Genomic DNA, 19,609 nt, shown 5'->3' on the forward strand with positions numbered 1-19,609 from the left:
GTTAATTGGACATAAGAGTCTCACAGACTTTTCTGTCTGGGCTGGCTTTGAACCATGATCTTCCGATCTCAGTCTCCTGAGTAGCTAGTATACAGATATAAAACACTGGCACACAGCATTTATTTTTATTTTTGATTGTTTTTATTTTTATTTTATTTTATTTTATTTTGTCGGTCGTGGGGCTTGAACTCTGGGCCTGGGCGCTGTCCCTCAGCTCTTCAGCTCAAGGCGAGCGCTATACCACTTGAGCTACAGTGCCACTTCCGGTTTTCTGGTGGTTTATTGGAGATAGGAGTCTCAGGGTTTCTCCTGCCCGGGCTGGCTTTGAACGGCGATCCTCAGATCTCAGCCTCCTGAGTAGCTAGGATTACAGGCGTGAGCCACCAGCGCCCGGCTGATTGTTTTTATTTTAACAAAGCATAGAAAAACCATTTCTGCTTACAGTCTTCTTCCAAGATTCTGAAAATATGGATAAATATTGATAAAATGATACAATTACTTCATCCCTATTCATTAGTGAGTTTGTTTTATATTCTTATTTTTACCATTGTCCTTGCCTAGTTTCTGCATCGTTGTTGCTGAGATTGATGAGATATTTTGAGTTTTACTCCTGATCCAGCTTGGCATCAGAAAATATATTCAAACTCCCTCACCTGACACATATATTTTGTGCTATGGACAGAGTCCACCAGAAATTTCCAAACAAATTATACAGACCCTTACTATCAATCAAAGACAGAGCTTAGAAACAATGAATAGGGATTTTACCTGAAGCCTGCTAGAATTTCAAAATCTAAGAATCTGCTCCAGACCTACTAAATCAGAGTCTGTGTTTAATAAGATCATCAAGTTCTTTGTAAACTAATTAAAATTTGAGAAACATTGATATAGACCACTAGATTCACCAGGCTATTCACAAGCATTGATCCAGTAGGACTCATGGTCAAATATATAGGGAGGTATTGACTTAAATTAGGTTAAAAAATGGTCTTCACTGTGGTGTTTTCCAGACATAGCTAATAAACAATTTTTTAAAGAATTCCCCTTACAGAGAACATGCTAAACTAACAATGTTTAAGAATATATGATAGAAATGTGAGATTTCTTAGAATTAAGACTTCAAAGAAGTCTTGGGATTGAATAAGCATACATCTCCCAATGTGAAAAGGAACCCACAAAGAATCCTGAAAGTTCTGTGAACCATACCTATAACCCTAACCAAACACAACTTTCTTTTTTGGCATTCTGTCATTTGTATGGGCTTTCATACATGCTTATTCACACTTGAGAGAGGACTGTGAAGTTTGCAAGACTGCATCAACAATGTATATTTTTTAAATAAAATGATTAATGTGAAACATTATGGAAGTTGTCAGGTCATTTTTTTTCTTATTGAATTTATGGCTCAATTTAATCTATATTATAGCTAATGATGCAAAAATTACATACGTACATTTATTCATCTTGTTGGGTGCTAGTGGCTCATACTTATAATTCAAGCTATTCTAGAGATTGAGACATAGAGAATTTGAGGACAGCACAGGCAGAAAAGCCAATAGATTGTATTTCTAAATTAGCCAGCAAAAATCAGACTCAGACATATACTACTTATAGCAAATAAGGGAAACCATGGGACCTATGTTTCTTTGGGCCAGGCTTACTTCACTTAATATCTTTCCAAGTCTTTCCATTTCCTAACAAATGGGGCAATGTCATTCTTTCTGATGGAGGCATAGAATTCCATTGTATATATATACCACATTTTCTTGATCCATTCATCTACTGAGGGGCATCTGGGCTTTCACTATATTTGATGTTGATATAATTTGTGGAGGGCAAGGGAAAAAACAAATCATTTAAATAGAGATACAGGTGGACCTATTGCAACAATGAGATGTACAAATCGTTAGGTCAAAAAATAAACTTTACAACTTTGGCCGGGGTGGGGGGGGGGAGGAATGGGAAGGGGAAACAAAGGAGGAGGCAACAATGCTTGATAAGAAATGTACTCATCTTGCCCATATAATTGTAACCCCTCTATATGGTATTTTCACAATTAAAAAAAAATCAGAGCCAAAAACATGGTTCAAGGTAGACTGCCTTCCAAACACACCAATAGTGCACAAGGCCTTGAATTCAGGATCCAATATTGGCCAAAACAGAAAGAAAGAAAAGAAAAAGAGTGAGAGAGAAAACGGATATTTATAAAATGTCCATTTTTAATTTTTAAAAAATGCTGAGCATCTGCTGCAAGCTATGAATAAATAAATGAAACCAGATTTTTCCCTCCTATGGGGATAAAACAAAACAAAAAATAACAATAGGAAAAAAATCAAGGGCATTGGGGAAAAGACCAACAATATTGTTTACAAATATTGACAAGAGGGCAGGGTTGAACTGTAATCCCTGGGAGAAAACAAATACACAACGTGATCTTCTAATCATCTCAGCATTCTGTCTGGAAGTATTTTCTAGTTGCAGAGCATGAGGCCTCACAGATTAGAAGAAACACGGATTAGTGTTTGAGGAGGTAGAGTAAGTTAAATGTATAAGGCAGAGCACTACAGCTGATTAGAGCTATACAGAGAAAAAGAACAATAATAAGCGGTGCACATACAGTCTGAAACTCCATGGGGCCTAGGATAAAAAGTACAGAGTGCTATGAGCTAAGTCATTCCCAGTGCTCTACCTTAGCCAGTATACTTTGACATCCTGAATGCCTTAAGGCACTGAGCGGAGAACCCAAGGAGTCACACTAGAGCAGGAGAGGTGAAGTTTCCTGAAATAAACACTACTTCAAGCTGTCTACCATCGTGGATCATAATTCAACTGCCTGTGGGGTAAACTTCTCTAAAATAAAAACCCAGATACTCAGTGCTGTAACATAAGAAACAGGCTTGAGGCCAGGAGAAAAGTCAAACAATAGAAAGAAATACTGAAATAAACACCCCTTGTAAATATCAAGGATATCAAGGACACACATATTTATCAAAATTTATTCAACTGCCAAAAATGAATGCATTTGTACATAAAATTTATTCTTAAATATAAATTATTCCTTAAGTAAAATCACATGACTAATTATATAAATATTTTATATAATTCTATATATATATTAACTAAAAAATAATACATGCACTTGAATTTTGCTATGTTAGCAAATTATGGCCTCAAATGTTCAATTCTGTCTTTGCCTCAAAGTCCTGGGATTATAAATATGTGCTACTCTGCCTGCTTGTAGTACCAAATATCTTCTAAATTATATATTGAACTTCCAATTTATTAATTTTGTTCATATACACAGGTATTTGGTGATGGTTAACTTTGAAACTGTAGCTTCACATTTGCTAGGCAGATGCTTTACTAATAGAGTCAAGTCTCCAATTTCTTTTGCTTTTACTCATTTTGGAATAAATTCTCACAATTTTGCCCAGAATATGTCTTGGATGATGATCCTCATTATAATGGCTGCAACATTTCTGTGATTACAGACAGAAGCCATCAAACTCAGTTTATCTGTATAGGATTTCATTAATTTTGCCTGAATCGGCTTCAAATTGTAATCCTTCTCCACCTCCCAGTACTTGTATCAATGAGTGATCCTTACTAAATCGAATATTTTAATAGAAATTCATATAGAAATGTGTACTCTGGTAAATATTTTACTGTAATACTAATGAAATTATAATATACTATATAACAAGTTATTATAATTAATATAAAAATGATAACAAATTTGGATGTCTGAAACTGAATTTTTCAGCATTGATAGTAAAAATACAATATAATACAATTATTATTGAGAAGATGTAGTATGCATTAGACAAGTAATACCTTACACAAACAAATGCTAGATATGTTCAGGTTAGAGTTAGTAATACTGCAATTTAAGGAAAATTCTGTTTTAAAATGAAATCAGTTATATCTTAGAAAACCTTCCTATTTTGTCTTTTTAATTTTTATTAACATTAGACAGTGATAACATGACTGTTTCATTTTAACATGTTTATTTTACATGAGAAATATCCCCTCTCATTTTTCCTCTTTTTTCCCCTAATTTCCAGACCAATCTCAACAAAACATTATTTAAAAAAACGAACAGGAATAATGGTAATAAGTGAACAATAAATCTACAAACACTTTTAGTAATTGTGCCATGGTATATTGCATGTGGATTCAGAAAAATCTAAAAATGGCCCCTACCTCTCTGAGTTTACATTTTAGATAGAAAAGGGCTCCCAGCCAAAAGAGAAAAAAAATCATCTATATGTGTATAACCATACATGTATATAGAATCACAGATTATATGGCTTCCATCTCTAAATTTTCCAAATCTTCAGTGCAGTTCATTATCCATTGAATTGTTACAGCTGTTTTTCAGTTGTCTTCACTTGTTTTGAACTGTTACTAAAGCATTTATTTTAACTGCAGTTTTCTTCTTTGTATTTTGTGTCTTCCAGTTCTTCAGGGATGTGTGTTATAGTAAACAATATGGTATAGAGGAAATATTCTTGGAAACTTATGTAGAAAAAATTATATTAAGTGAAGTAAGCCAGGCCCAAAGAAACATAGGTCCCATGGTTTCCCTTATTTGAAATATCTAGTATATGTATGAGTCAAGCGGAAAAGGTCAGATGTCAGGAAAATGAACCCTTAGATGTGTATTTTAATGTTTTTTTCTTTCATGCATGTGTTTCTAATGCATTTATAATATTATCTCTTTGTTGCTTTGTATGTCCCTCCCCCACAGTATAACCCCTGCTTTCACTATATTTGATGTCAGTATAACTTGTGGAGGACATGGGGAAAAACCAGTTGTTTAAGGATACAGGTGGACCTGTTGCAACAATGAGAAGTACAAGTTGTCATGTCCAAAACAAGCTTTACAACGTCGGTGGGGGGGGAGGGGGGAAGGGGGGAAGGAGAAGGAGTGGGATTGGGGGGAGGGGGGAGGCTGGGAAGGGATGTGAAGGGTAAACAAAGGAGGAGGCTGCAATGCTTGGTAAGAAATGTACGCATTATCCTGCCCATGTAATTGTAACTCCTCTGTACAGTATGTTCACAAATAAAATAAAATTAAATTTAAAAAAAAGAAAAACTGAGTTCTAATTCCTTTTTTTTGAAAATGTCTCCATTTTAAATTATTTATTTATTTACTTTTTAGAAAGGATCTTGAAGTTGTTGTATAAAGAAATTGTCATGTAATAAAGCATTTTGTGAATACGATGCACCTTGAAGAATGCCGCCCTTTCAACATTCCCAGCCTCTGTTGACCCACTGCTCCCCTTACTTTTAATAAGTTTTGTGCTATAGACAATGAATTCTTGATTTCATTCTCCCCAGGCCTCCTTTCCTTCATTTGTCTACCCCTCTCCTTGGGACCTTCCCTCACTCTTTTTTTTTTTTTTTTTTTTTGTCGGTTGTGGGGCTTGAACTCTGGGCCTGGGCATTGTCCCTTAGCTCTTCAGCTCAAGGCGAGCGCTCTACCACTTGAGCTACAGCGCCACTTCCCCTTCCCTCACTCTTGGCTGTATGCTTTTCCTGGAGTTGATTTTATTGAGCTTTGACCTAGTCCTTCTAAAAGATTATACTGTTTGAGCTCTCCAGAGACTCTACTATAGTTTAGTTAATTCATTTGTAACCATTTTGCATGCCACCCAGTGTTTTACTTATAGACTTACAGGCACACTCTACCTACCACAAATGAGGGAAACTATCAACCTTTGTTTCTCTGGGTCTGGCTTACTTCAACCACACTTGAAAGCAGTATGAAGGTTCCTTAAAAGAGTAACACAGTAACCTTATGACCCAGTAATCCCACTTCTGAATATTTACCAGTAGAAAACAAATAAGGTGACAGTAAAGCCATCAGCACAATTGTAAGGTTCACCAGAAAGGAAACCAGCACATGGTTCAGGCTGAAAAAGAGTTTATTTGGGGGTTTATTTGCTGGCCCTAAGAGATGGAGGCATGCAGAGACAGAGGGGAAGGAAAAAGAGAAAAAGAGAGATGGGCTCCTGTTGGGCCTGATTATATAGGTAAAGGCAGGAGGCATAACCAAAACAGATGCAGAAGTAATGGCTGGGTAACCTCTCACTGTCTGAGGAAGGCATGACCAGGGCAGTTCAGGAAATGACCTCAGCAGATGAAGTGACCTCAAAGCCTGGCACCCTTTGTGGGACCCACTCACAGTGAGGTGATTGACATTTAGATGATTACTGGTTTCAAGCAGGTGAAGAGGAAGTGGGTAGGGGCTGTTCTCCCTGGCAGACAACAACCATGTTCACAGTCAAGATATAGAATCAGCCCAGATGCCCCTTAGCAGATGAACAGATGAAGAAAATGTGATATATATAGTGTATATATACATATAAGTGTATATATTTATGTATATATATGTACATATATATATACATACAATGGAATTTTACTCATCTATTAGAAGGAATTATATTGTACCATTTGTAAGTAATTACGAAGACTGAGTTCTTATTCTAAACCAAATTTTCTGCTTACAGAGCTTCCACAAACCATGCTTCATAATTCATAGAACCTAAGATGGTGGTTTATATGGTATATGTTGATTAATCTATGAATTACTAATTAAATTTTTAATTCTCATGCTAACAAATAGAAGTGAACGGTGGCCAAATGGATCATGTTTGTTTGTTTGTTTCCATATGAGCAAACAAACTGTGGCTCATGAATGAATTTCACACTTAAAAATAGTTCACAAGTAAATATTACTATGCCATAATTCTAATGTCATGTGAATCCAGACCTGAATGCTACCTATTAGGGCTTAGTTACAACATATAAAACAATAAGACACATAAAGTGATTAATGCAAGGGATCTCATCCTTAAAAATACGTCTTACCACTAAACTACATCTCCTGGCGCTAGCCCTGACCATCTTATTTTGGTTCATTTTGTATGTCCTTCAACCAAAAATATACTCAAATGATGTAAAAATCTGGTAAATATATGAACTTCTAATAGTGAAAAAAACAATAATATGACCACCACAACTCCATGTCAGGAGAAAACTGGGTATTATACGCAATGGAAAATCATTTCAATTTTTACTTAATATTACAGTAGAATTATTGTCCTCATATTATAGATGATAAAGATCATACTTAAAGCAACCAATAAACAAGTATATGGGAAATTAGTCGCTTATTGTTAAATTAAGTACAGATTAAAATTAGGCCTGAAGGAGGCTGGATTTTGCTCAGTTGTACAGTTCAATCCCAATTACAATAAAAGGATTAAATGAAAGATTCAGAACAAAACCACACATGAGTCATGTGATTCCAGCAGGTGCTTCCTGGGTATGCCTGTCAAATTTGAGGACATATTTATAATTATGAAATTGAATATGCCTGAAATTACCATAGGGCATTGTGACTCAGTTTCCCTTAAAGTTGCTTGGGAGTGATCAATCTGGAATTGACTGCTTCTCTTTTTTGGAATCCTAACTAGTCTCCTCACTGAATAATTTGGGGCACCACTCTGGGAAATCTTTGCAGCCACTTCTGGGACAAATCCAGCCATGGCTCTAACAAGATAAAAATGGTTACATACAATATAGTCACAAATACTGACCGAATTCTAGGCCAGAAAGTAAGTCACAAGATATATTAAAACATAGTAATATATATCACCTTCTCTGATAAATAGGCAATTAAATTACAAACTTGTAGGTTTAACACCCGTGGTGCACACTTTTAATTCTAGCTACTCAGGATACTAAGATACAAAGGATAATGATTCCAAGCCAGGTAGAAAAATTTATGAGTTCGTGATTATAGCCATTCTAACTGGGATAAGGTGGTATCTCAATGCTGTTTTGATTTGCATTTCTTTTATGGTTGAGCATTTCTTTATGTGTCTATTGGCCATCCTTCTTTCCTCTTCAGAGAAGTTTCTCTTTAAGTCTTTAGCCGACGTATTTATTGGGCAGTTGTTTCCTTGAAGATTTGTTGTTGAGGGATTTAATTTTTTGAGTTCCAGGTATATTTTAGATATGAGACCCTTGTCTGTTGTATGGCTAGTGAAGATCTTGTCCCAATCTGTGGGCTTGCTATGGATCTTGCCAGCTATGTCCTTTGCCATGCAGAAGCTCTGCAATTTCATGCAATCCCATTTGTCCAACCTTTCTTTGATTTGTTGTGTTTCTGGGTCTCTATTAAGAAAATTTCAGCCTGTGCCAAGGAGACCTATGGTTTCTCCTATTCCATCCTGTAATGTTTTCAGAGTGTCTGCTTTGACTTCGAGGTCTTTGATCCATTTGGAGTTGATTCTGGTGCAAGGTGATATATATGAATCTAGCTTTAGTTTTCCACAAGTAGTAAACCAATTTTGACAGCAACATTTACTGAAGAGGCTGTCTTTCTTCCATTCTATTGTTTTAGCTCCCTTATCGAAGATTAGATAGCTATATGTCTGCAGGTTCATTTCTGGATTTTCAATTCTATTCCATTGGTTCTGGGGTCTGTTCTTGTGCCAGTACCAAGCTGTTTTGGTTACTGTGGCTTTGTATTAGAGTTTGAAATTTGGTATTGATATTCCTCCAGCACTGTTCTTTCTGTTAAGGATCGTTTTTTGCTCTTGGGGGTCTTTTATTATTCCATATTAATTTTTGGATTGCCTCTTATATTTCCTTGAAGAATGAGGTTGGAATATTGAAACTTACTACATTGTTGGTGGGAGTGTAAACTTGTTCAACCACTTTGGAAAGCAGTATGGAGGTTCCTCTATGACCCAGCAATCCCACTTTGGGGCAGTTACCCAAATGATCATAAACAAGACTGACTGTACTAAAGCTACCAGCCCAACCATGTTTATTGCAGCATTATTTACCATAGCTAAGATATGGAACCAACCCAGATGTCCCTCAGTAGATGAATGGATTAAGAAAATGTGGTATATAAACAAAATGGAATTCTATGCCTCCATCAGAAAGAATGATATTGCCCATTTGTTAGGACATGGAAAGACTTGGAAAAAATTCTATTAAGTGAAGTAAGCCAGGCCCAAAGGAACATAGGTCCCATGGTTTCCCTTATTTGCATTAACTAGTATATGTCTGAGTCAAGCAGAAAAGGTCAGATAAATTGATGTTAGGGAAATAAACCCCAAGATAAGTATTCAAATGTTTTTTTTCTTTCATGCAATTGTTTCAAACATATTTAAAAGACTATTTCTATATTGCTTTGTATGTCCCTCCCCCACAGTATAACCCCTGCTTTCATTGTATTTGTTATTAGTATAATTTGTGGAGGGGAAAGGCAAAAACAAATCGTTTAACTAGGTATACAGGTGGACCCATTGTAACAATGAGATGTACAAGTCGTTATGTCGAAAAACGAACTTAAAAACTTTGGTGGGGGGTAGGGGGGAGGAGAAGAGTATGGGAAGGGATGGGAAAGGGAAACAACGAGGAGACAACAATGCTTGATTAGAAATGTACTCGTTATCTTGCCCATGTAATTGTAACTCCTCTGTACGTTATTCTCACAATAAAATAAATAAATAAAAGGAAAAAATTTTAAAAGAAAAACTTATGAGACTTTGCTTCCCATTAACTAGCAAAAGATCAAACTGTAGGAGTGCCTGCAGCAGTAGAGTACTAGCCAAGCAAGTTCATGTTGTTGAGTTTAAACGCCAGTACTACCAAAAGAGGGAGTCATAAAACACCATGCATTTTAAAAAGAGATTTGAATAGAAGAGAAAATAAATGAATCAGACTGAAACTTTGAAATTCTGAAAAACCTAATTAGTCATTACACCTTGTAGGTTCTAATCTAATCTAAGGTTCGTTATCTATAAAAATGGCATTGGTAACTTTAGATGTTTCTAGTAGTCTTATATTTTGATTAGATGCTGTTGCATGAGTTAATCCAAACTCAAATCCTCAAACTTTAAAGGGGAAACCTCCTACGTCTATGGAAATAGAGTTTCAGTTTTAAGCAGTGAAGATGGTGAAATAATATTATATATTTCAACTTTTAATCTAGCATGAGCTATCTATCTAGCAAAATGTCCTAAATTTCAATACCATTTTTAAGTGTGTGTGATATTGGTTTATATGTGTGTGTGTGTGTGTGTGTGTGTGTGTGTGTGCCATAAACTTACCTACTAACATATCAACAGCATTCCTCGTATTTTATATTATAAGTCAGTTAGCATTTTGTTTCAGAATCTCAAGGCAGAAATTTTGTATGAATAGATTTAATCAAAAACTCCAAACTTCTTGGTAGTTAAAGATGTCTTCTTCATAGAATGCCTAGTAGTTAAGAACTATAAGTGCAGTTTGTCAACTACTGTATTGAAATTAGAAACCTGTGATTCCAAATGATAGTTTTGCTGTCAACAACTGATTCAGTAGGAAAGTTAAAAAACAGCTTTTGAAATATTTTGAATGTATTTTTAAAAACATAAATATTTGAGTTATTATAATTACCTTACATATTGTTCTTGAAGGCGATTTTGAAAATAGTTATTAAAATAATTTTCTAAAATACCAAGAAATTATTTTAAAATGTCCTGAGTGTATTTGAAGAGGTAGATTTAAATTCAGACTCACACACAAAAAAAGAAAATGTCAGCATAGGAAATATAGAGCATGGTGAGGAATAATACAATAGCACCATAATTCTCTTTGATTTACAAGACCAATTGAGCACATTTTCCACCAGAGTGGTCACTGATGTTCAATGGAAATGGAAAATTGCTTAATCTTAGTCTATCATAAGATTTTCTTTGAAATACTGCTGTTTGAGAGCTTCCTTCTCAATCATGGCTGAACAGGGACAAAAAGATATTCCCATGTTCTAGATTAGAATGGCACCTGAGAACAGGCCAGGAGACTAAATAAAAAATCATAACTGACCAGGTATAGAGGAGAGAAATTGCTAGGAAAAAAAACAGACAACATAGTGTTAAATAAAAGAGATAAAGTCACATACTAGGTAAATTGGAAACACTCAAGGTAATTACATAATTCATCAATCAGAAGGTGGTGGAACATTATCACAATAAAGATATTTGAGGACTAGCTTTTCGAAAAGCTAGTAAATGTAATAATGTAAACGATTATCCATTTAGCATTTACTGAGTTGCTGTCATGGTATAGTGGTACACTGAATACACAAATCTTTGGTAAACTTAAATTCCAGTATTAGAAAATTAGAGGTTTTATTTTTTAAATCAGCTGGCACAACTTGTTATTTAAAATGAGAAAGAAGAAAAGGAAATAAGAGATTTGCTTGAGAAATGTACCCAATATGTTAATATAGTACATCCAATATGTATATTCAATGTACAGTTTATCAAAAATTTAGTACAATAGACAGAATGTGTCTCCCTCAAATTTTGTACATCAAAATCCTCATGTGAACTGTGATATTAAGGGTCAAGGTCTAAGTAGGATGTAAGATCCAAAATAGAAAAAAAAAACCTTCCTGAATGGATCCACATCCTTTCGAAGACAAAAAAGAAGGTGGCAGCCCACAGTCCAGAAGGTTCTTATCTAACCCAAATGTGCTGACACTCTGATTTTTGATTTGCAGAGCTAGTAGTCATGTCTGTTGTGGATTAGTCACCCAGTCTTTGTGGCAGTATCCCAAAGTGACTAGATATGGGGTCCCTTTACATTTTGTTCATCACTTTTTTCAAGAATAACAAGCAACTGGCTTGTCATACCCCTTTCAGTTCCAGCTGAATCTAAGCATTGGTTAACAATCTTTCTTAACCAAATGTCCTTGGAATTGCTTTCCAATTAATCAGATTTGAAAGGCAACTATGTTTTACATATTTACATGCATAGCCACTTGGTACATAATGAGATTGCAGCTATGAGCTGTATATGTGTTCTCATAAAATGATAGTGGTGGCTGGGGCCCTGTGGCTCCTGCCTATAATCAGGAGGCTGAGATCTGAAGATCACAGTTGAAGCCAGCTGGGGCAAAAAAGTCTGTAATACTCCTACTTCCAATAAACTACTCAGAAAAAGCTAGAAGTGGTGCTATGAATCAATTGATAGAGCATTAGCCTTAAGCACAAAAAGGCTCAGGAAAAGCACCCATGCCCTGAGTTCAAGCCCCATGACTGGCAAAAAAAAAATTACAATGATGAGGAAAACTTCCCTCACCTACTGATACTATGAAACATCATAGTACAACATATTACTGGGGATGATAATCTAAACAAACCTACTATGCCTGCCAGGTATATAACACTGTAGCATGTACAATTATTACAGTACATAACCCTTTGTAATGATAACAAGCATACAAGTAGTTACTGTTATATATTCAGTATATAATAATTTCATTAGTATTTGTAATGCATCCTTTTATTTTTTTGCCAGTCCTAGGACTTGAACTAAGGCCCTGTATATCATCCCTGAGATTTTTGCTCAAGGCTAGAGCTCTACCACTTGAACTACTTTGCCCCTTCATGCTTTTTGCTGGTTAATTGGAAATCAGATTCTTACAGACTTTCCTGCCTATGCTGGCCAGAAACCACAGTCTTCACATCTCAGCCTTCTGAGTAGATAGGATGAAAGATCTGTGGCACCCACTGGCACCTGGTTTTTTAGTGCATTCTTAAAGAAACATTTGTTACAATACAGTTAAGCCATGTTAAACTGGGAATCACTGCATATCTCTTGTGTTGCAAAACTGTGTCATTTTCTTTTGTGCTTGATTTAATCTCAGGTTATTTTGTGCAGCATGTCCCTAGGAGCAATAGGCTATCCCACAAATATGTAGTTGCTCTGGCTCTACCATCTAGATTTATATCAATACACTCTCTGATGTTTTGATATCCATAAAATTGTCAAATGACATGTCTCTGAGAACAGATCTCCTTGTTAAGGAACACATAGCTTGATACAGAATGGCAGCTGAGAGAGAAGGAGAGCAATTGCTTCTCTGAGTGAATTCTGCAATATTGATCCATTTACAAGAATTAGGAACATAAAGCTTGACAAAATGTTTGATAAGACTATAAAAAAGTGTTAGAGGAAGCAAGTACCATATAAACAGCATAGGTGATAGCACAGAAAAGAGCTACTGATTGCTATCATTTGAAAGCCCTTCTCTGGTGGTTGACTGTTGGCTAACTCTAGGAAATTGGATATCAGAAAGTCTTCCACTATTCCCAACTTGTTTCATAACATCTAAGTGGTTTATGGAAACAATACAACTTATGATGAGCTGCTGTTTTTCTCCTAGATGTTTGAAAATTTAGAAAATGCCAGACATTTGATAAATTTGGTAAATGTCAGACCATGCCTGTAAGCAGCATTCTTGGGTGGTGACACTATTTTGTGGTCCAAGCTAATTGCTGTAGATATCAAGTGTTAGCCATGTGATCTTTGCTTCATAAGGACTCTGGAAAGTGTTTCTGTTCCCCACTAGAGATACACCTTCCCTGGCATATTCTTTTCTTTCCATTAACTAGGACATAGCCATGAGTCTATCTGCTGGGTCTTGTGATAACTCTTATCAAACTATGAACTTTAGGGTTGACAGGGGGCCTCTCTGTTGAGATATATTAAAAGAAGAAACTCAAAATATTATTTCAATGTTTCAGACTGCTCTAGACCACTCCCCTGTGATGCTAAAAATCAGCAAGTGAAGCTGGGAATGTTGACACAGACCTGTAGTTTTAGCACTAACAAAGTAGAAACAGGAAGATCATGAATTTGATACAGAACAAGATGCTGTCTCAAAAGAAGCAAAATCAGCTAGTGGCCTTAAACATTTCTCAATAAGTAAACATAAAAAGAAAAGCCAGTAGCATACTTGTTGAAAACTTAATGATAGTATAACTCCCAAATGATTATATCTACATATTTACATTATAAAAATATAAAAAATTGATTTCTAGAGTTTAGACCTATACCTCAAACTTCTGACAGATAACTCTCTTATGATACTAACCAAACACATCAAAATTGTAAGAGATTCCTAAGATACTGAAAAAATGACTCCAGAAAAAGTAAATGAAATGAATTTTGTAAAACGAAAAGCAACTGTGTTTTATATTCATAATGTTAATACTTAAGGCAGTTTGAAAACAAAACTGCACTTCTTAAAAGTCAATAAACAAGTTTTTTGTTGTTTATAGGTCAATGATTTCTTGTATGTCAATGATTAAGAATATAAAATTTCAGATATTAGAATGTAAATGTCAAAACAGAATAAATGTGTATTTGTAACATCATTATCACTATCTTAGCAATATGTTTAAGAAATACATTATTTCAAAACTTGTCTTCATATTGCAATTACAGAATAATTATAACCAAAATATATCTACAAATGTTTATTTTATAACAGGTGAAAATTATTCAGCTTATAGATCTGTGTGTTTCAAAAGCCCATATTCATAAAGCAGAACTTCACAGATAGCATGATCACCTTAATATAAATCATTACTTTGGGTGTGAAGGGGAGTTACACAATTCTGTAGTAATTTGTTTTTTATTAAGAAGTATAACTGCCAGATTTGAAGGCCAAGTCAATATTTTCCAAAATTGCTTTTGTAAATTCAAAAGAATATCTACTTTTCTACTGAAGAAATAGGTAAAAATAGTTTTCCACAACTGATAGAAACAAGTAAAAGCAAGAAAACGTTGCCTGTCATTCTGAAATTAAATATGCAAATAAAAAACCCGAATCCTGAAATCCAAGAATATGGTTGAAGAAAGTTCATCATCAGTCTTCCCAGTGTTCAGAATCTTCGTTAAGGATGAAGACCAAAATTAGAGAGAAGACTCACTAGCTGCTCCACTGAGTACTAATAGCTATCAGTTGTTTTCTCTGGGACCCACATTATCAAAATGGGGCCCCAAGAAACTTATCACTGTGGATCATACTGAGAAATTACCACACAGCACTATCGCTAGCCTGGGAGGAAATCAAAACTCAAAATTTGACATATGATTTGAAGTATCACCCCTGTATCATCATAAAGTTAAAAATTGTGAGTCAATTCATTCTAAACCAATGACTAATATATGTGAAAATGTTATAGTATTATTATAAAACACACACATATGTTCTTACATGAACTTGTGCAGTATAAAGCTTTTTCTATTCATGTGACTAAAAGCAAATAACAGAAAGGGGTGTAGAAAATGTTTACCTGAAATGTGGTAGCTAGGAACTTAGGAAAACAGATAACACTTAAACTGTAGCCATAATTCATAATGTAGAATATGTAAACTATTTATAATATATTGCTAAGTAAAATCAGCACAGCATTATTTTATTTCTAGAAAGTTTAAATAAATACATAGTTTCTTTTTTGTTTTCAAGAGAATTATACATTTTAAAAGACATGTGTAAAATGGATTGGAATATATTTCAGGATAAAATGCTTGTTTAGCATGTGTTAGACCTCAATTCAATCTCCATCACTGCAAAAGAAAAAAGGAAGGAAGGAAGGAAAGAGAGAGAGAGAAAAGAAAGAAAAAGAAAGAAACAAAGAAAGGAAGAGAAAAGAGAGAATTTGTGTGTCATTTATTTCTTATTTGTGTTTCATTGTATTTTCCCTTGACTTTTTAAAATTTAATTTATTGTAAAGGTACTGTACAGGGGGGTAATAGTTACATGAGTAAGGTAATGAGTACATTTCTTGTTGAACATTGTTACACCTCCTTTGTTGTTCTCCCACTATCCCTTCCCTCCCTTACTTGCTAGACAAGAACTCTACCATTTGACCATACTTAAAGCTTTTTCTGCTTTATTTACTTGCTTACTTATTTACTTACTTACATTAGACAGGATCTTGATTATTATCTGGACCACATTTAGACAGTCCAAATGACCTCACTCCCTATGGAACTAGGATTACAGATACATGTCACCACACCCAGCTCATTTATTCACTTCTAACATTTATTCTTAGACATAAAACATATTTAGTCTACAATGCTAAATAAAAGGAAGTTTAGTTTGCTGGTGTAAAACTGGGTCTATAAAATTACAGTTGGAGACACAAAATTACACCATTTATTAACTACATCACCTTTAGCAAAACACTTCTTTGGATCTCAAATTTCTCATTTGTAACATACATAAATAGCTAGGCCTTCTTTTCCTGTGACTGCCTTCACTAAGATCAAGCATGTTAAAACATAGAAACCATAACTCATTGCACAATGAAAAGGAATTATTCAGTGCCAACAGCTACATACATTATTGATTTTTAGTATAGATCAAAGTAGAAATTTACTTATCTAACATACTTTTAGGTCAAGTAAATATATTTGCCATCTAGAATTTGAAATGACTAATTATTCATGAGAACCTGAAATTTCATTGTATTTTTAAAAATACAGATTCTAAAATTAGATACTTATGTTCATAGGTTTGCTTACTTTATAATTTACTAGTTATTGTTAGCTAATCTCCAAGTGTTACCTTCCTCATTTATATACAGGATACTAAGAATGATATTACCATGTTTTCTCAGAGGTTTAAAAAGATTAAATATTTTGTATTTGATGTGCTTCACCAATTAGAAGACAATATAGATAATTATTTACTTTTACATAGTCAATTCTTATTGATAATCAGTAAGCGTTATGTCTCTCACTGAGGTAATGACATACTTTCTACAAGACACAAAAATATTTCACATGTACTTTTAACAATCTGCAAAACAATTTTAAAGCTGAAAATTCTTGTTCTCTTCTTATATAAGTGGAAAATTGAAGCTCAAACATTTCAGAAATGTCTCAAAGTATATGCAGTTGCAGCCACAGAAAACAAGCCCAGGGCTATGGATGCCAAAAGACCCAAAGATTATGTTGTTTCCTTCATATCAGATTTTCTAAGTAGAGTTCATACATCTCCCAAGAATGTCAGCAATATAGGCCATACAATCATACATGATAAAACCAAATGTCTATTTCCCATTGCATTAAATGGAATATGCAGGTATGAACTATATATTAGTAACTACAATATTCAATTGATTTTCTAAAGTATGTTAAAACTCCAAGAGACAAGCTAGTTTTTTTCAGGAGGCGGGGGCACACCAGAGTCAATCTTAGGGTGTCACATTCTTGCTTGGCTTTTTCACTCAAGTCTGGCTCTCTACTATTTAATAATATACATTTCCACACCAGACAACTATATGATGCAAACTGTTCAAAACATTGCTTTGTGAGCAACAAACAGCTAATTTAATATAATTTAATTTGTATAGTTAATTTAATGTATACCATGTGTATCATAGCTTCAGCCAAACTTAAGGGACATATCATGTTTGTTGATGTGAAATATACTATTTGGAAAGGCTATACTTGCATATGATACTCTCAACAACTGTATCCAGTCCTTTCTCATATGTCATTTTATTAAAAGTAACTTTGCTCATTATAAACATCAGCTGAAAAATGGAAGGCTGTAATATTTGATAATACATTAGCTATTAAATAACCACATATTTACCTTGGAAATATTTTCTAAGTGTACCTTATTTAATTGCCACACAATGAATTTAAAAGTCAATGCCATTAAATAATGCACAATTTGAAAATGTAATGAATTAATTTCCATTTAAAGTTTTGAAAAGGACTGAAAATACTTAATATCTTGCCAAAAAAGAAGAAAGCATAAAATACTTAAAATATATATCTATAATAAATTCGTTTATTAAAATCATATTTTATAGTTAAATTATAGTTATATAAAATGAAGAGAATTTATAGCATTTATTTTATTATGCCTATTTTACAATTATTTAAAATTGTGTAAAGTTTCTATAGATTTTTTTAATCATAGAGGAAAACAGTGAATAAGTACCTCTGAAAAATTAAAAACACATTAAAATCCCTTTTGAAAAAATGAGCTCAACAGAAAATATTATAGAGACATTAAATATGTCCCATGCCTCATTATAAATATTTAGCAAAATCTGTTATCTTCAATAATACAGATCAATAGTCTAAAGAGAATCCCCATATTTTTAATTATTGTCTTTACATAAGCAAAATTTTCTTTTCACTTCCTTTTCACCTTTACCTCAGGTAAAGTTTTTTGTCCAGGCTGACTTTGCACATTGATCCTCAGATATCAGCCTTCTGATTAACTAGGATTACAGGGATGAGCCACTTTCACCTGGCTAATCATGACAATTTTTGAAGTAGCTCAGCAGCTACAATTAAGGGAAATAAAAGCTATAATTTGGAGCCACAAAACCACTTAAACAATTTCCTCATCTCACTGCATACTCATTCAACATGGTCTAAGTGTAACCTAATACATTAATGTTAAAGGCACCCTTCCACAGTTATAAACTAACACAAAGAGGATTAATTTTGAATCTGTTGTATCAAGTATGAGATTCTTTCATCTTTGGGTAGAATCCATATCAGAAATATTCATGGTCTCTTTCTATATCTCATAAGTGAAGTTGTGCCAAAAATAACCCTGGCTACTGATCGAAGCAAAGGATATTAACACAGCACTTAAATGTTAGTCATTTTCCATTACAACAAATACATCCCATGGGTTTCATAATTTTATTTAATGGAGTGACTCCTTGTTGCTTACAAACATGTTTGTAGAATGATTACAGAAAATAATATACATAGTTATATTTTTTAAATATTTATGAACACAGTATATAGTCCTCTATTTCAAAAGTTAAATATTTAATTACATCAAATCATCTCTGCTTTGAATTATAAATATGTATGCTCTAAAATACTTATTCAAAAACATTCTGACTGTGTCCAACTTACAGAATTAAGAATGTCAAAGATATCAATGTAGGGAGAACTCCTGAAAGTGTAAACAGGGACCTCCCATCCCTTCCACCCGACTCTACTTCAAGACCATTCATTGCATTAGTTCTTACTTTCTAAAGACCTTTATACACAGTACAAAGGTAGCCATTTAAATTCACTGTAATTAGTAATTAAATCACAGAAAATGACTATTTACCTAGAAAAAAATCTAAAAGCTAGATCAATGTTAATTGCAGGAAATCAAGGTGATTTAAATATTTTATCCATAAAATCCAGTTATACATTCACACTTTTCCACATTTGTGTCTGAAATATATACAAATATATATATATATATATATATATATATATGATTTTTAGTGGCAACTGTTACATATATGTGTGTGCATATATACATATATATTTGTAACTAGGAATCTTAATCTTTAATATAATTCACAAAATAATCAGAAATTATTTCCAATTAGTATGTAAATAATATATATAATTGCACTGTAAATGTGTTTGATATGTATAATATTAAATGGACAATATATCTATGATAATCCAATGATGACTGTCTGGTATATTTTAAAAATAGGAGGATGAAGCCAGGCACCATTTGTTCATACCTGTAATCCTAACTACTCAGGAGGTAGAGATTGAAAGATGGGGATTCAAAGTTTGGGATTCAGCCCTGGCAGTAAATCCACAAGATTCTTATCTCCAATTGACCACAATAAACCAGAGCGGAGCTGCAGCACTCTACCTGGCACTCTACCTGGCTTGAGCAGAATACTTAAGGGACAGAGCCCAAACCCTGACATGACCATTTGCCTGTCACTCAAAA

At 34.0% G+C, this 19,609-nt stretch overlaps 1 long non-coding RNA gene across 1 annotated transcript in view; it reads right to left on the reverse strand.

The window, feature by feature from the left end:
• Positions 1 to 208: 208 nt before the first annotated feature.
• LOC138804427 (uncharacterized) overlaps positions 209 to 19,609 on the reverse strand; it is a 100,179-nt gene continuing 80,778 nt past the window's right edge. The window contains exon 3 of the long non-coding RNA XR_011365256.1: positions 209 to 459. This is a non-coding gene — a long non-coding RNA (uncharacterized lncRNA). The remainder of the gene's footprint in view (positions 460 to 19,609) is intronic.

Source organism: Dipodomys merriami, unplaced genomic scaffold (genome assembly GCF_024711535.1).
Source record: "Dipodomys merriami isolate MVZ:Mamm:240054 unplaced genomic scaffold, mDipMer1.0.p SCAF_363, whole genome shotgun sequence".
Lineage (NCBI taxonomy): Eukaryota > Metazoa > Chordata > Mammalia > Rodentia > Heteromyidae > Dipodomys > Dipodomys merriami.